Source organism: Channa argus, unplaced genomic scaffold (assembly GCF_033026475.1).
Source record: "Channa argus isolate prfri unplaced genomic scaffold, Channa argus male v1.0 Contig189, whole genome shotgun sequence".
In the NCBI taxonomy this organism is placed as follows: Eukaryota; Metazoa; Chordata; class Actinopteri; order Anabantiformes; family Channidae; genus Channa; species Channa argus.
In genome coordinates this window covers 15,193-32,000 of record NW_027125407.1, presented here as the reverse complement: position 1 = coordinate 32,000, position 16,808 = coordinate 15,193, and the positions used below count along the sequence as shown (strand labels likewise).

Below are 16,808 nucleotides of genomic sequence, written 5' to 3'. Positions count from 1 at the left end.
TTGTTCTATATTTTCATCAAATTTTGTTCTTTCATTGCTGTTTTGCTACTTTATTGGTTTACCAACCATCGTGCTTCATTACTAGTAGACCATGTTACGGTCCTGGCCATATGTGTTGTTTTTATTTTCTTGTTCTTATAGGTGCCCTGCCTGATTGGCCGGATTGGGGGGCAGTACAGGAAGCTGATTGGTCCATTCTACACTTCCTGGAGTTTTAAAAGTACGGTTCCCAACAGCTAGCGAGGCTCTTTCTGGCATCAGCACCTGTTTGCTGTTCTTGGTTTCCAAAACTTATTTAGCATTTTTGAATTGTTAGGTTTTGTGCCATGGTTTTGTTTATAAATTGTATATTTTGTAAATAGTATTAAATCTGTAGGGGTGAACTGCCATTTTCTTTGGATTGTTTTCACATTAGGGAGTTAGGGTTAGCGACTGTCTTTTGGTTTGTTTATTTCTATCAGGCTAGCTAGCACTTTCTGTGGGAAATGGCTTATTTTGTTTATTATGTTGGCCTTGGTTCGCCCTGAGTTGTAGTGTCATGTTTTGTTTGACACTTTCTTTCGTTTAAAATAAATATCATTCTGTTGGAACATCTCAATCCTGGATTTTGGTTTGGGGATCGGAGAGGGAACATGCTAATTTATCTTTGTATGTTGCACCCTGACCCCCTAGACAGGGGCGTAACAGACCAGTACAGTTATAGTACTTTGTACTTTGCCACATTTATCTTCTTCTTAGCAAGTGTCATGCATTCTGCTTCTCCAGCGTTTTTAAGAGCTGTTGATGATGTCAAATGCAGCTTACGGCCACACCGCTCTCTAAGCGCCCGATCTCGTCCGATCTCGGCAGCCAAATAGGGCCGGGCCTGGTTAGTACTTGGTAGGAAGACCGCCTGGGAATACCAGGTGCTGTAAGCTTCTTCGCTTGGGTTTACGGGCAGCATAAAGCTGGTGTTACTGCCTATTTATTCATAGAAATTGTTCTATATTTTCATCAAATTTTGTTCTTTCATTGGTGTTTTGCTACTTTATTGGTTTGCCAACCATCGTGCTTCATTACCAGTAGACCATGTTACGGTCCTGGCCATATGTGTTGTTTTTATTTTCTTGTTCTTATAGGTGCCCTGCCTGATTGGCCGGATTGGGGGGCAGTACAGGAAGCTGATTGGTCCATCCTACACTTCCTGGAGTTTTAAAAGTACGGTTCCCAACAGCTAGCGAGGCTCTTTCTGGCATCAGCACCTGTTTGCTGTTCTTGGTTTCCAAACCTTATTTAGCATTTTTGAATTGTTAGGTTTTGTGCCGTGGTTTTGTTTATAAATTGTATATTTTGTAAATAGTATTAAATCTGTAGGGGTGAACAGCCATTTTCTTTTGATTGTTTTCTCTTGCTTTCACATTAGGGAGTTAGGGTTAGCGACTATCTTTTGGTTTGTTTATTTCTATCAGGCTAGCTAGCACTTTCTGTGGGAAATGGCTTATTTTGTTTATTATGGTAGCCTTGGTTCGCCCTGAGTTGTAGTGTCATGTTTTGTTTGACACTTTCTTTCGTTTAAAATAAATATCATTCTGTTGGAACATCTCGATCCTGGATTTTGGTTTGGGGATCGGAGAGGGAACATGCTAATTTATCTTTGTATGTTGCACCCTGACCCCCTAGACAGGGGCGTAACAGACCAGTACAGTTATAGTACTTTGTACTTTGCCACATTTATCTTCTTCTTAGCAAGTGTCATGCATTCTGCTTCTCCAGCGTTTTTAAGAGCTGTTGATGATGTCAAATGCAGCTTACGGCCACACCGCTCTCTAAGCGCCCGATCTCGTCCGATCTCGTCCGATCTCGGCAGCCAAATAGAGCCGGGCCTGGTTAGTAGTTGGTAGGAAGACCGCCTGGGAATACCAGGTGCTGTAAGCTTTTTTGCTTGGGTTTACGGGCAGCACAAGCTGGTGTTACTGCCTATTTATTCATAGAAATTGTTCTATATTTTCATCAAATTTTGTTCTTTCATTGCTGTTTTGCTACTTTATTGGTTTGTCAACCATCGTGCTTCATTACTAGTAGACCATGTTACGGTCCTGGCCATATGTGTTGTTTTTATTTTGTTGTTCTTATAGGTGCCCTGCCTGATTGGCCGGATTTGGGGGAAGTACAGGAAGCTGATTGGTCCATCCTACACTTCCTGGAGTTTTAAAAGTACGGTTCCCAACAGCTAGCGAGGCTCTTTCTGGCAGCAGCACCTGTTTGCTGTTCTTGCTTTCCAAACCTTATTTAGCATTTTTGAATTGTTAGGTTTTGTGCCGTGGTTTTGTTTATATATTGTATATTTTGTAAATAGTATTAAATCTGTAGGGGTGGACTGCCATTTTCTTTTGATTGTTTTCTCTTGTTTTCACATTAGGGAGTTAAGGTTAGCGACTGTCTTTTGGTTTGTTTATTTCTATCAGGCTAGCTAGCACTTTCTGTGGGAAATGGCTTATTTTGTTTATTATGTTGGCCTTGGTTCGCCCTGAGTTGTAGTGTCATGTTTTGTTTGACACTTTCTTTCGTTTAAAATAAATATCATTCTGTTGGAACATCTCGACCCTGGATTTTGGTTTGGGGATCGGAGAGGGAACATGCTAATTTATCTTTGTATGTTGCACCCTGACCCCCTAGACAGGGGCGTAACAGACCAGTACAGTTATAGTACTTTGTACTTTGCCACATTTATCTTCTTCTTAGCAAGTGTCATGCATTCTGCTTCTCCAGCGTTTTTAAGAGCTGTTGATGATGTCAAATGCAGCTTACGGCCACACCGCTCTCTAAGCGCCCGATCTCGTCCGATCTCGGCAGCCAAATAGAGCCGGGCCTGGTTAGTAGTTGGTAGGAAGACCGCCTGGGAATACCAGGTGCTGTAAGCTTTTTTGCTTGGGTTTACGGGCAGCTCAAGCTGGTGTTACTGCCTATTTATTCATAGAAATTGTTCTATATTTTCATCAAATTTTGTTCTTTCATTGCTGTTTTGCTACTTTATTGGTTTGTCAACCATCGTGCTTCATTACTAGTAGACCATGTTACGGTCCTGGCCATATGTGTTGTTTTTATTTTCTTGTTCTTATAGGTGCCCTGCCTGATTGGCCGGATTGGGGGGCAGTACAGGAAGCTGATTGGTCCATCCTACACTTCCTGGAGTTTTAAAAGTACGGTTCCCAACAGCTAGCGAGGCTCTTTCTGGCATCAGCACCTGTTTGCTGTTCTAGGTTTCCAAAACTTATTTAGCATTTTTGAATTGTTAGGTTTTGTGCCGTGGTTTTGTTTATAAATTGTATATTTTGTAAATAGTATTAAATCTGTAGGGGTTGAACTGCCATTTTCTTTGGACTGTTTTCACATTAGGGAGTCAGGGTTAGCGACTGTCTTTTGGTTTGTTTATTTCTATCAGGCTAGCTAGCACTTTCTGTGGGAAATGGCTTATTTTGTTTATTATGTTGGCCTTGGTTCGCCCTGAGTTGTAGTGTCATGTTTTGTTTGACACTTTCTTTCGTTTAAAATAAATATAATTCTGTTGGAACATCTCGATCCTGGATTTTGGTTTGGGGATCGGAGAGGGAACATGCTAATTTATCTTTGTATGTTGCGCCCTGACCCCCTAGACAGGGGCGTAACAGACCAGTACAGTTATAGTACTTTGTACTTTGCCACATTTATCTTCTTCTTAGCAAGTGTCATGCATTCTGCTTCTCCAGCGTTTTTAAGAGCTGTTGATGATGTCAAATGCAGCTTACGGCCACACCGCTCTCTAAGCGCCCGATCTCGTCCGATCTCGGCAGCCAAATAGAGCTGGGCATGATTAGTACTTGGTAGGAAGACCGCCTGGGAATACCAGGTGCTGTAAGCTTTTTTGCTTGGGTTTACGGGCAGCACAAGCTGGTGTTACTGCCTATTTATTCATAGAAATTGTTCTATATTTTCATGAAATTTTGTTCTTTCATTGCTGTTTTGCTACTTTATTGGTTTGTCAACCATCGTGCTTCATTACTAGTAGACCATGTTACGGTCCTGGCCATATGTGTTGTTTTTATTTTGTTGTTCTTATAGGTGCCCTGCCTGATTGGCTGGATTTGGGGGAAGTACAGGAAGTTGATTGGTCCATCCTACACTTCCTGGAGTTTTAAAAGTACGTTTCCCAACAGCTAGCGAGGCTCTTTCTGGCAGCAGCACCTGTTTGCTGTTCTTGGTTTCCAAACCTTATTTAGCATTTTTGAATTGTTAGGTTTTGTGCCGTGGTTTTGTTTATAAATTGTATATTTTGTAAATAGTATTAAATCTGTAGGGGTGGACTGCCATTTTCTTTTGATTGTTTTCTCTTGTTTTCACATTAGGGAGTTAGGGTTAGCGACTGTCTTTTGGTTTGTTTATTTCTATCAGGCTAGCTAGCACTTTCTGTGGGAAATGGCTTATTTTGTTTATTATGTTGGCCTTGGTTCGCCCTGAGTTGTAGTGTCATGTTTTGTTTGACACTTTCTTTCGTTTAAAATAAATATCATTCTGTTGGAACATCTCGATCCTGGATCTTGGTTTGAGGATCGGAGAGGGAACATGCTAATTTATCTTTGTATGTTGCACCCTGACCCCCTAGACAGGGGCGTAACAGACCAGTACAGTTATAGTACTTTGTACTTTGCCACATTTATCTTCTTCTTAGCAAGTGTCATGCATTCTGCTTCTCCAGCGTTTTTAAGAGCTGTTGATGATGTCAAATGCAGCTTACGGCCACACCGCTCTCTAAGCGCCCGATCTCGTCCGATCTCGGCAGCCAAATAGAGCCGGGCCTGGTTAGTACTTGGTAGGAAGACCGCCTGGGAATACCAGGTGCTGTAAGCTTTTTTGCTTGAGTTTACGGGCAGCACAAGCTGGTGTTACTGCCTATTTATTCATAGAAATTGTTCTATATTTTCATCAAATTTTGTTCTTTCATTGCTGTTTTGCTACTTTATTGGTTTGTCAACCATCGTGCTTCATTACTAGTAGACCATGTTACGGTCCTGGCCATATGTGTTGTTTTTATTTTGTTGTTCTTATAGGTGCCCTGCCTGATTGGCCGGATTTGGGGGAAGTACAGGAAGCTGATTGGTCCATCCTACACTTCCTGGAGTTTTAAAAGTACGGTTCCCAACAGCTAGCGAGGCTCTTTCTGGCAGCAGCACCTGTTTGCTGTTCTTGCTTTCCAAACCTTATTTAGCATTTTTGAATTGTTAGGTTTTGTGCCGTGGTTTTGTTTATAAATTGTATATTTTGTAAATAGTATTAAATCTGTAGGGGTGAACTGCCATTTTCTTTGGACTGTTTTCACATTAGGGAGTTAGGGTTAGCGACTGTCTTTTGGTTTGTTTATTTCTATCAGGCTAGCTAGCACTTTCTGTGGGAAATGGCTTATTTTGTTTATTATGTTGGCCTTGGTTCGCCCTGAGTTGTAGTGTCATGTTTTGTTTGACACTTTCTTTCGTTTAAAATAAATATCATTCTGTTGGAACATCTCAATCCTGGATTTTGGTTTGGGGATCGGAGAGGGAACATGCTCATTTATCTTTGTATGTTGCACCCTGACCCCCTAGACAGGGGCGTAACAGACCAGTACAGTCATAGTACTTTGTACTTTGCCACATTTATCTTCTTCTTAGCAAGTGTCATGCATTCTGCTTCTCTAGCGTTTTTAAGAGCTGTTGATGATGTCAAATGCAGCTTACGGCCACACCGCTCTCTAAGCGCCCGATCTCGTCCGATCTCGGCAGCCAAATAGGGCCGGGCCTGGTTAGTACTTGGTAGGAAGACCGCCTGGGAATACTACGTGCTGTAAGCTTCTTTGCTTGGGTTTACGGGCAGCACAAGCTGGTGTTACTGCCTATTTATTCATAGAAATTGTTCTATATTTTCATCAAATTTTGTTCTTTCATTGCTGTTTTGCTACTTTGTTGGTTTGTCAACCATCGTGCTTCATTACTAGTAGACCATGTTATGGTCCTGGCCATATGTGTTGTTTTTATTTTGTTGTTCTTATAGGTGCCCTGCCTGATTGGCCGGATTTGGGGGAAGTACAGGAAGCTGATTGGTCCATCCTACACTTCCTGGAGTTTTAAAAGTACGGTTCCCAACAGCTAGCGAGGCTCCTTCTGGCAGCAGCACCTGTTTGCTGTTCTTGCTTTCCAAACCTTATTTAGCATTTTTGAATTGTTAGGTTTTGTGCCGTGGTTTTGTTTATAAATTGTATATTTTGTAAATAGTATTAAATCTGTAGGGGTGGACTGCCATTTTCTTTTGATTGTTTTATCTTGTTTTCACATTAGGGAGTTAGGGTTAGCGACTGTCTTTTGGTTTGTTTATTTCTATCAGGCTAGCTAGCACTTTCTGTGGGAAATGGCTTATTTTGTTTATTATGTTGGCCTTGGTTCGCTCTGAGTTGTAGTGTCATGTTTTGTTTGACACTTTCTTTCGTTTAAAATAAATATCATTCTGTTGGAACATCTCGATCCTGGATTTTGGTTTGGGGATCGGAGAGGGAACATGCTAATTTATATTTGTATGTTGCACCTTGACCCCGTAGACAGGGGCGTAACAGACCAGTACAGTTATAGTACTTTGTACTTTGCCACATTTATCTTCTTCTTAGCAAGTGTCATGCATTCTGCTTCTCCAGCGTTTTTAAGAGCTGTTGATGATGTCGAATGCAGCTTACGGCCACACCGCTCTCTAAGCGCCCGATCTCGTCCGATCTCGGCAGCCAAATAGAGCCGGGCCTGGTTAGTACTTGGTAGGAAGACCGCCTGGGAATACCAGGTGCTGTAAGCTTTTTTGCTTGGGTTTACGGGCAGCACAAGCTGGTGTTACTGCCTATTTATTCATAGAAATTGTTCTATATTTTCATCAAATTTTGTTCTTTCATTGCTGTTTTGCTACTTTATTGGTTTGTCAACCATCGTGCTTCATTACTAGTAGACCATGTTACGGTCCTGGCCATATGTGTTGTTTTTATTTTCTTGTTCTTATAGGTGCCCTGCCTGATTGGCCAGATTTGGGGGAAGTACAGGAAGCTGATTGGTCCATCCTACACTTCCTGGAGTTTTAAAAGTACGGTTCCCAACAGCTAGCGAGGCTCTTTCTGGCAGCAGCACCTGTTTGCTGTTCTTGCTTTCCAAACCTTATTTAGCATTTTTGAATTGTTAGGTTTTGTGCCGTGGTTTTGTTTATAAATTGTATATTTTGTAAATAGTATTAAATCTGTAGGGGTGGACTGCCATTTTCTTTTGATTGTTTTATCTTGTTTTCACATTAGGGAGTTAGGGTTAGCGACTGTCTTTTGGTTTGTTTATTTCTATCAGGCTAGCTAGCACTTTCTGTGGGAAATGGCTTATTTTGTTTATTACGTTGGCCTTGGTTCGCCCTGAGTTGTAGTGTCATGTTTTGTTTGACACTTTCTTTCGTTTAAAATAAATATCATTCTGTTGGAACATCTCGATCCTGGATTTTGGTTTGGGGATTGGAGAGGGAACATGCTAATTTATCTTTGTATGTTGCACCCTGACCCCCTAGACAGGGGCGTAACAGACCAGTACAGTTATAGTACTTTGTACTTTGCCACATTTATCTTCTTCTTAGCAAGTGTCATGCATTCTGCTTCTCCAGCGTTTTTAAGAGCTGTTGATGATGTCAAATGCAGCTTACGGCCACACCGCTCTCTAAGCGCCCGATCTCGTCCGATCTCGGCAGCCAAATAGAGCCGGGCCTGGTTAGTACTTGGTAGGAAGACCGCCTGGGAATACCAGGTGCTGTAAGCTTTTTTGCTTGGGTTTACGGGCAGCACAAGCTGGTGTTACTGCCTATTAATTCATAGAAATTGTTCTATATTTTCATCAAATTTTTTTCTTTCATTGCTGTTTTGCTACTTTATTGGTTTGTCAACCATCGTGCTTCATTACTAGTAGACCATGTTACGGTCCTGGCCATATGTGTTGTTTTTATTTTGTTATTCTTATAGGTGCCCTGCCTGATTGGCCGGATTTGGGGGAAGTACAGGAAGCTGATTGGTCCATCCTACACTTCCTGGAGTTTTAAAAGTACGGTTCCCAACAGCTAGCGAGGCTCTTTCTGGCAGCAGCACCTGTTTGCTGTTTTTGGTTTCCAAACCTTATTTAGCATTTTTGAATTGTTAGGTTTTGTGCCGTGGTTTTGTTTATAAATTGTATATTTTGTAAATAGTATTAAATCTGTAGGGGTGAACAGCCATTTTCTTTTGATTGTTTTCTCTTGTTTTCACATTAGGGAGTTAGGGTTAGAGACTATCTTTTGGTTTGTTTATTTCTATCAGACTAGCTAGCACTTTCTGTGGGAAATGGCTTATTTTGTTTATTATGTTGGCCTTGGTTCGCCCTGAGTTGTAGTGTCATGTTTTGTTTGACACTTTCTTTCGTTTAAAATAAATATCATTCTGTTGGAACATCTCGATCCTGGATTTTGGTTTGGGGATCGGAGAGGGAAAATGCTAATTTATCTTTGTATGTTGCACCCTGACCCCCTAGACAGGGGCGTAACAGACCAGTACAGTTATAGTACTTTGTACTTTGCCACATTTATCTTCTTCTTAGCAAGTGTCATGCATTCTGCTTCTCTAGCGTTTTTAAGAGCTGTTGATGATGTCAAATGCAGCTTACGGCCACACCGCTCTCTAAGCGCCCGATCTCGTCCGATCTCGGCAGCCAAATAGGGCTGGGCCTGGTTAGTACTTGGTAGGAAGACCGCCTGGGAATACCAGGTGCTGCAAGCTTTTTTGCTTGGGTTTACGGGCAGCTCAAGCTGGTGTTACTGCCTATTTATTCAAAGAAATTGTTCTATATTTTCATCAAATTTTGTTCTTTCATTGCTGTTTTGCTACTTTATTGGTTTGTCAACCATCGTGCTTCATTACTAGTAGACCATGTTACGGTCCTGGCCATATGTGTTGTTTTTATTTTCTTGTTCTTATAGGTGCCCTGCCTGATTGGCCGGATTTGGGGGAAGTACAGGAAGCTGATTGGTCCATCCTACACTTCCTGGAGTTTTAAATGTACGGTTCCCAACAGCTAGCGAGGCTCTTTCTGGCATCAGCACCTGTTTGCTGTTCTTGGTTTCCAAACCTTATTTAGCATTTTTGAATTGTTAGGTTTTGTGCCGTGGTTTTGTTTATAAATTGTATATTTTGTAAATAGTATTAAATCTGTAGGGGTGGACTGCCATTTTCTTTTGATTGTTTTCTCTTGTTTTCACATTAGGGAGTTAGGGTTAGCGACTGTCTTTTGGTTTGTTTATTTCTATCAGGCTAGCTAGCACTTTCTGTGGGAAATGGCTTATTTTGTTTATTATGTTGGCCTTGGTTCGCCCTGAGTTGTAGTGTCATGTTTTGTTTGACACTTTCTTTCGTTTAAAATAAATATCATTCTGTTGGAACATCTCGACCCTGGATTTTGGTTTGGGGATCGGAGAGGGAACATGCTAATTTATCTTTGTATGTTGCACCCTGACCCCCTAGACAGGGGCGTAACAGACCAGTACAGTTATAGTACTTTGTACTTTGCCACATTTATCTTCTTCTTAGCAAGTGTCATGCATTCTGCTTCTCCAGCGTTTTTAAGAGCTGTTGATGATGTCAAATGCAGCTTACGGCCACACCGCTCTCTAAGCGCCCGATCTCGTCCGATCTCGGCAGCCAAATAGAGCCGGGCCTGGTTAGTACTTGGTAGGAAGACCGCCTGGGAATACCAGGTGCTGTAAGCTTTTTTGCTTTGGTTTACGGGCAGCACAAGCTGGTGTTACTGCCTATTAATTCATAGAAATTGTTCTATATTTTCATCAAATTTTTTTCTTTCATTGCTGTTTTGCTACTTTATTGGTTTGTCAACCATCGTGCTTCATTACTAATAGACCATGTTACGGTCCGGGCCATATGTGTTGTTTTCATTTTCTTGTTCTTATAGGTGCCCTGCCTGATTGGCCGGATTGGGGGGCAGTACAGGAAGCTGATTGGTCCATCCTACACTTCCTGGAGTTTTAAAAGTACGGTTCCCAACAGCTAGCGAGGCTCTTTCTGGCATCAGCACCTGTTTGCTGTTCTTGGTTTCCAAACCTTATTTAGCATTTTTGAATTGTTAGGTTTTGTGCCGTGGTTTTGTTTATAAATTGTATATTTTGTAAATAGTATTAAATCTGTAGGGGTGGACTGTCATTTTCTTTTGATTGTTTTCTCTTGTTTTCACATTAGGGAGTTAGGGTTAGCGACTGTCTTTTGGTTTGTTTATTTCTATCAGGCTAGCTAGCACTTTCTGTGGGAAATGGCTTATTTTGTTTATTATGTTGGCCTTGGTTCGCTCTGAGTTGTAGTGTCATGTTTTGTTTGACACTTTCTTTCGTTTAAAATAAATATCATTCTGTTGGAACATCTCGATCCTGGATTTTGGTTTGGGGATCGGAGAGGGAACATGCTAATTTATCTTTGTATGTTGCACCCTGACCCCCTAGACAGGGGCGTAACAGACCAGTACAGTTATAGTACTTTGTACTTTGCCACATTTATCTTCTTCTTAGCAAGTGTCATGCATTCTGCTTCTCCAGCGTTTTTAAGAGCTGTTGATGATGTCAAATGCAGCTTACGGCCACACCGCTCTCTAAGCGCCCGATCTCGTCCGATCTCGGCAGCCAAATAGAGCTGGGCCTGGTTAGTAACTTGGTAGGAAGACCGCCTGGGAATACCAGGTGCTATAAGCTTTTTTGCTTGGGTTTACGGGCAGCACAAGCTGGTGTTACTGCCTATTTATTAATAGAAATTGTTCTATATTTTCATCAAATTTTTTTCTTTCATTGCTGTTTTGCTACTTTATTGGTTTGTCAACCATCGTGCTTCATTACTAATAGACCATGTTACGGTCCGGGCCATATGTGTTGTTTTCATTTTCTTGTTCTTATAGGTGCCCTGCCTGATTGGCCGGATTGGGGGGCAGTACAGGAAGCTGATTGGTCCATCCTACACTTCCTGGAGTTTTAAAAGTACGGTTCCCAACAGCTAGCGAGGCTCTTTCTGGCATCAGCACCTGTTTGCTGTTCTTGGTTTCCAAACCTTATTTAGCATTTTTGAATTGTTAGGTTTTGTGCCGTGGTTTTGTTTATAAATTGTATATTTTGTAAATAGTATTAAATCTGTAGGGGTGGACTGTCATTTTCTTTTGATTGTTTTCTCTTGTTTTCACATTAGGGAGTTAGGGTTAGCGACTGTCTTTTGGTTTGTTTATTTCTATCAGGCTAGCTAGCACTTTCTGTGGGAAATGGCTTATTTTGTTTATTATGTTGGCCTTGGTTCGCTCTGAGTTGTAGTGTCATGTTTTGTTTGACACTTTCTTTCGTTTAAAATAAATATCATTCTGTTGGAACATCTCGATCCTGGATTTTGGTTTGGGGATCGGAGAGGGAACATGCTAATTTATCTTTGTATGTTGCACCCTGACCCCGTAGACAGGGGCGTAACAGACCAGTACAGTTATAGTACTTTGTACTTTGCCACATTTATCTTCTTCTTAGCAAGTGTCATGCATTCTGCTTCTCCAGCGTTTTTAAGAGCTGTTGATGATGTCAAATGCAGCTTACGGCCACACCGCTCTCTAAGCGCCCGATCTCGTCCGATCTCGGCAGCCAAATAGAGCTGGGCCTGGTTAGTAACTTGGTAGGAAGACCGCCTGGGAATACCAGGTGCTATAAGCTTTTTTGCTTGGGTTTACGGGCAGCACAAGCTGGTGTTACTGCCTATTTATTAATAGAAATTGTTCTATATTTTCATCAAATTTTTTTCTTTCATTGCTGTTTTGCTACTTTATTGGTTTGTCAACCATCGTGCTTCATTACTAATAGACCATGTTACGGTCCGGGCCATATGTGTTGTTTTCATTTTCTTGTTCTTATAGGTGCCCTGCCTGATTGGCCGGATTGGGGGGCAGTACAGGAAGCTGATTGGTCCATCCTACACTTCCTGGAGTTTTAAAAGTACGGTTCCCAACAGCTAGCGAGGCTCTTTCTGGCATCAGCACCTGTTTGCTGTTCTTGGTTTCCAAACCTTATTTAGCATTTTTGAATTGTTAGGTTTTGTGCCGTGGTTTTGTTTATAAATTGTATATTTTGTAAATAGTATTAAATCTGTAGGGGTGAACTGCCATTTTCTTTTGATTGTTTTCTCTTGTTTTCACATTAGGGAGTTAGGGTTAGCGACTGTCTTTTGGTTTGTTTATTTCTATCAGGCTAGCTAGCACTTTCTGTGGGAAATGGCTTATTTTGTTTATTATGTTGGCCTTGGTTCGCCCTGAGTTGTAGTGTCATGTTTTGTTTGACACTTTCTTTCGTTTAAAATAAATATCATTCTGTTGGAACATCTCGATCCTGGATTTTGGTTTGGGGATCGGAGAGGGAACATGCTAATTTATCTTTGTATGTTGCACCCTGACCCCCTAGACAGGGGCGTAACAGACCAGTACAGTTATAGTACTTTGTACTTTGCCACATTTATCTTCTTCTTAGCAAGTGTCATGCATTCTGCTTCTCCAGCGTTTTTAAGAGCTGTTGATGATGTCAAATGCAGCTTACGGCCACACCGCTCTCTAAGCGCCCGATCTCGTCCGATCTCGGCAGCCAAATAGAGCCGGGCCTGGTTAGTACTTGGTAGGAAGACCGCCTGGGAATACCAGGTGCTGTAAGCTTTTTTGCTTGGGTTTACGGGCAGCACAAGCTGGTGTTACTGCCTATTAATTCATAGAAATTGTTCTATATTTTCATCAAATTTTTTTCTTTCATTGCTGTTTTGCTACTTTATTGGTTTGTCAACCATCGTGCTTCATTACTAATAGACCATGTTACGGTCCGGGCCATATGTGTTGTTTTCATTTTCTTGTTCTTATAGGTGCCCTGCCTGATTGGCCGGATTGGGGGGCAGTACAGGAAGCTGATTGGTCCATCCTACACTTCCTGGAGTTTTAAAAGTACGGTTCCCAACAGCTAGCGAGGCTCTTTCTGGCATCAGCACCTGTTTGCTGTTCTTGGTTTCCAAACCTTATTTAGCATTTTTGAATTGTTAGGTTTTGTGCCGTGGTTTTGTTTATAAATTGTATATTTTGTAAATAGTATTAAATCTGTAGGGGTGAACTGCCATTTTCTTTGGACTGTTTTCACATTAGGGAGTTAGGGTTAGCGACTGTCTTTTGGTTTGTTTATTTCTATCAGGCTAGCTAGCACTTTCTGTGGGAAATGGCTTATTTTGTTTATTATGTTGGCCTTGGTTCGCCCTGAGTTGTAGTGTCATGTTTTGTTTGACACTTTCTTTCGTTTAAAATAAATATCATTCTGTTGGAACATCTCGATCCTGGATTTTGGTTTGGGGATCGAAGAGGGAACATGCTAATTTATCTTTGTATGTTGCACCCTGACCCCCTAGACAGGGGCGTAACAGACCAGTACAGTTGTAGTACTTTGTACTTTGCCACATTTATCTTCTTCTTAGCAAGTGTCATGCATTCTGCTTCTCCAGCGTTTTTAAGAGCTGTTGATGATGTCAAATGCAGCTTACGGCCACACCGCTCTCTAAGCGCCCGATCTCGTCCGATCTCGGCAGCCAAATAGAGCCGGGCCTGGTTAGTACTTGGTAGGAAGACCGCCTGGGAATACCAGGTGCTGTAAGCTTTTTTGCTTGGGTTTACGGGCAGCACAAGCTGGTGTTACTGCCTATTTATTCATAGAAATTGTTCTATATTTTCATCAAATTTTGTTCTTTCATTGCTGTTTTGCTACTTTATTGGTTTGTCAACCATCGTGCTTCATTACTAGTAGACCATGTTACGGTCCTGGCCATATGTGTTGTTTTTATTTTGTTGTTCTTATAGGTGCCCTGCCTGATTGGCCGGATTTGGGGGAAGTACAGGAAGCTGATTGGTCCATCCTACAGTTCCTGGAGTTTTAAAAGTACGGTTCCCAACAGCTAGCGAGGCTCTTTCTGGCAGCAGCACCTGTTTGCTGTTCTTGCTTTCCAAACCTTATTTAGCATTTTTGAATTGTTAGATTTTGTGCCGTGGTTTTGTTTATAAATTGTATATTTTGTAAATAGTATTAAATCTGTAAGGGTGGACTGCCATTTTCTTTTGATTGTTTTCTCTTGTTTTCACATTGGGGAGTTAGGGTTAGCGACTCTCTTTTGGTTTGTTTATTTCTATCAGGCTAGCTAGCACTTTCTGTGGGAAATGGCTTATTTTGTTTATTTTGTTGGCCTTGGTTCGCCCTGAGTTGTAGTGTCATGTTTTGTTTGACACTTTCTTTCGTTTAAAATAAATATCATTCTGTTGGAACATCTCGATCCTGGATTTTGGTTTGGGGATCGGAGAGGGAACATGCTAATTTATCTTTGTATGTTGCACCCTGACCCCGTAGACAGGGGCGTAACAGACCAGTACAGTTATAGTACTTTGTACTTTGCCACATTTATCTTCTTCTTAGCAAGTGTCATGCATTCTGCTTCTCCAGCGTTTTTAAGAGCTGTTGATGATGTCGAATGCAGCTTACGGCCACACCGCTCTCTAAGCGCCCGATCTCGTCCGATCTCGGCAGCCAAATAGAGCTGGGCCTGGTTAGTAACTTGGTAGGAAGACCGCCTGGGAATACCAGGTGCTGTAAGCTTTTTTGCTTGGGTTTACGGGCAGCACAAGCTGGTGTTACTGCCTATTTATTCATAGAAATTGTTCTATATTTTCATCAAATTTTGTTCTTTCATTGCTGTTTTGCTACTTTATTGGTTTGTCAACCATCGTGCTTCATTACTAGAAGACCATGTTACGGTCCTGGCCATATGTGTTGTTTTTATTTTGTTGTTCTTATAGGTGCCCTGCCTGATTGGCCAGATTTGGGGGAAGTACAGGAAGCTGATTGGTCCATCCTACACTTCCTGGAGTTTTAAAAGTACGGTTCCCAACAGCTAGCGAGGCTCTTTCTGGCAGCAGCACCTGTTTGCTGTTCTTGGTTTCCAAACCTTATTTAGCATTTTTGAATTGTTAGGTTTTGTGCCGTGGTTTTGTTTATAAATTGTATATTTTGTAAATAGTATTAAATCTGTAGGGGTGGACTGCCATTTTCTTTGGACTGTTTTCACATTAGGGAGTTAGGGTTAGCGACTGTCTTTTGGTTTGTTTATTTCTATCAGGCTAGCTGGCACTTTCTGTGGGAAATGGCTTATTTTGTTTATTATGTTGGCCTTGGTTCGCCCTGAGATGTAGTGTCATGTTTTGTTTGACACTTTCTTTCGTTTAAAATAAATATCATTCTGTTGGAACATCTCGATCCTGGATTTTGGTTTGGGGATCGGAGAGGAACATGCTAATTTATCTTTGTATGTTGCACCCTGACCCCCTAGACAGGGGCGTAAAAGACCAGTACAGTTATAGTAGTTTGTACTTTGCCACATTTATCTTCTTCTTAGCAAGTGTCATGCATTCTGCTTCTCCAGCGTTTTTAAGAGCTGTTGATGATGTCAAATGCAGCTTACGGCCACACCGCTCTCTAAGCGCCCGATCTCGTCCGATCTCGGCAGCCAAATAGAGCCGGGCCTGGTTAGTACTTGGTAGGAAGACCGCCTGGGAATACCAGGTGCTATAAGCTTTTTTGCTTGGGTTTACGGGCAGCACAAGCTGGTGTTACTGCCTATTTATTCATAGAAATTGTTCTATATTTTCATCAAATTTTGTTCTTTCATTGCTGTTTTGCTACTTTATTGGTTTGCCAACCATCGTGCTTCATTACTAGTAGACCATGTTACGGTCCTGGCCATATGTGTTGTTTTTATTTTCTTGTTCTTATAGGTGCCCTGCCTGATTGGCCGGATTTGGGGGCAGTACAGGAAGCTGATTGGTCCATCCTACACTTCCTGGAGTTTTAAAAGTACGGTTCCCAACAGCTAGCGAGGCTCTTTCTGGCATCAGCACCTGTTTGCTGTTCTTGGTTTCCAAACCTTATTTAGCATTTTTGAATTGTTAGGTTTTGTGCCGTGGTTTTGTTTATAAATTGTATATTTTGTAAATAGTATTAAATCTGTAGGGGTGAACTGCCATTTACTTTGGACTGTTTTCACATTAGGGAGTTAGGGTTAGCGACTGTCTTTTGGTTTGTTTATTTCTATCAGGCTAGCTAGCACTTTCTGTGGGAAATGGCTTATTTTGTTTATTATGTTGGCCTTGGTTCGCCCTGAGTTGTAGTGTCATGTTTTATTTGACACTTTATTTTGTTTAAAATAATTATCATTCTTTTGGAACATCTCGATCCTGGATTTTGGTTTGGGGATCGGAGAGGGAACATGCTAATTTATCTTTGTATGTTGCACCCTGAGCCCCTAGACAGGGGCGTAACAGACCAGTACAGTTATAGTACTTTGTACTTTGCCACATTTATCTTCTTCTTAGCAAGTGTCATGCATTCTGCTTCTCCAGCGTTTTTAAGAGCTGTTGATGATGTCAAATGCAGCTTACGGCCACACCGCTCTCTAAGCGCCCGATCTCGTCCGATCTCGGCAGCCAAATAGAGCCGGGCCTGGTTAGTACTTGGTAGGAAGACCGCCTGGGAATACCAGGTGCTGTAAGCTTTTTTGCTTGGGTTTACGGGCAGCACAAGCTGGTGTTACTGCCTATTTATTCATAGAAATTGTTCTATATTTTCATCAAATTTTGTTCTTTCATTGCTGTTTTGCTACTTTATTGGTTTGCCAACCATCGTGCTTCATTACTAGTAGACCA

At 41.5% G+C, this 16,808-nt stretch overlaps 17 pseudogenes; all 17 read left to right on the top strand.

Annotated features, from left to right (window-relative positions):
• The first annotated feature begins 798 nt into the window (after positions 1 to 798).
• LOC137122646 (5S ribosomal RNA) lies at positions 799 to 917 on the top strand (annotated as a pseudogene).
• Positions 918 to 1,785: 868 nt separating this feature from the next.
• On the top strand, positions 1,786 to 1,914 carry LOC137122662 (5S ribosomal RNA; annotated as a pseudogene).
• An 867-nt stretch (positions 1,915 to 2,781) lies between these two features.
• LOC137122647 (5S ribosomal RNA) lies at positions 2,782 to 2,900 on the top strand (annotated as a pseudogene).
• Positions 2,901 to 3,758: 858 nt separating this feature from the next.
• LOC137122653 (5S ribosomal RNA) lies at positions 3,759 to 3,877 on the top strand (annotated as a pseudogene).
• Positions 3,878 to 4,744: 867 nt separating this feature from the next.
• LOC137122645 (5S ribosomal RNA) lies at positions 4,745 to 4,863 on the top strand (annotated as a pseudogene).
• An 857-nt stretch (positions 4,864 to 5,720) lies between these two features.
• LOC137122659 (5S ribosomal RNA) lies at positions 5,721 to 5,839 on the top strand (annotated as a pseudogene).
• An 867-nt stretch (positions 5,840 to 6,706) lies between these two features.
• On the top strand, positions 6,707 to 6,825 carry LOC137122643 (5S ribosomal RNA; annotated as a pseudogene).
• Positions 6,826 to 7,692: 867 nt separating this feature from the next.
• Positions 7,693 to 7,811, top strand: LOC137122642 (5S ribosomal RNA; annotated as a pseudogene).
• An 867-nt stretch (positions 7,812 to 8,678) lies between these two features.
• Positions 8,679 to 8,797, top strand: LOC137122652 (5S ribosomal RNA; annotated as a pseudogene).
• An 867-nt stretch (positions 8,798 to 9,664) lies between these two features.
• LOC137122641 (5S ribosomal RNA) lies at positions 9,665 to 9,783 on the top strand (annotated as a pseudogene).
• Positions 9,784 to 10,650: 867 nt separating this feature from the next.
• On the top strand, positions 10,651 to 10,770 carry LOC137122661 (5S ribosomal RNA; annotated as a pseudogene).
• Positions 10,771 to 11,637: 867 nt separating this feature from the next.
• Positions 11,638 to 11,757, top strand: LOC137122660 (5S ribosomal RNA; annotated as a pseudogene).
• Positions 11,758 to 12,624: 867 nt separating this feature from the next.
• Positions 12,625 to 12,743, top strand: LOC137122640 (5S ribosomal RNA; annotated as a pseudogene).
• Positions 12,744 to 13,600: 857 nt separating this feature from the next.
• LOC137122639 (5S ribosomal RNA) lies at positions 13,601 to 13,719 on the top strand (annotated as a pseudogene).
• Positions 13,720 to 14,586: 867 nt separating this feature from the next.
• On the top strand, positions 14,587 to 14,706 carry LOC137122657 (5S ribosomal RNA; annotated as a pseudogene).
• Positions 14,707 to 15,562: 856 nt separating this feature from the next.
• Positions 15,563 to 15,681, top strand: LOC137122650 (5S ribosomal RNA; annotated as a pseudogene).
• Positions 15,682 to 16,538: 857 nt separating this feature from the next.
• Positions 16,539 to 16,657, top strand: LOC137122638 (5S ribosomal RNA; annotated as a pseudogene).
• The last annotated feature ends 151 nt before the right edge of the window (positions 16,658 to 16,808 follow it).